Consider the following 551-nt stretch of genomic DNA (forward strand, 5'->3'; position numbering starts at 1 on the left):
AAATGATCTTGATAATGATCACTTAAAGTTTTAAATCTTTTTCAAAATTAATACACACACTTAATACATTCATTTAGGGTGAACTTAAGTTGAAATTCAGAGGATTAGAAAAATCAACATAATCGAACTCTTTTAAAACACCACAAGTCCAGTTAGGACTAAAAATTTGGCCAAGTGTTCTTAGTAACACTAATTTGCCCCTTTAGGGTCTTCACCCACATAATTTTAGAATTACCTTATTCTTGGGAATAATCAAGACATCAATGTTCACTGAGCATCAGGATATTCAGGATGAATTATTAAGCAACATAATAAAGTTTAAATGGACCAAAGATTTTTTTTTACCAGACATAAAGAAGGTTGCATGGACCTGCTCCCTACTCTTAAACTGGTGAATACCTTAGGGATCTATTAAACTTAATATGTTTTGCTTAATAATATTATCCTTAAAATTTAAGGACCCCCAATACACAACATAGAGTTAGGAAGGTTTCAAAAACTTTACTTTTCCAGTTCTATATACATAAATGCTCTGACATGCATTTTAAGTT

Source organism: Phalaenopsis equestris, unplaced genomic scaffold, assembly GCF_001263595.1.
Source record: "Phalaenopsis equestris unplaced genomic scaffold, ASM126359v1 Scaffold222428, whole genome shotgun sequence".
NCBI lineage: Eukaryota > Viridiplantae > Streptophyta > Magnoliopsida > Asparagales > Orchidaceae > Phalaenopsis > Phalaenopsis equestris.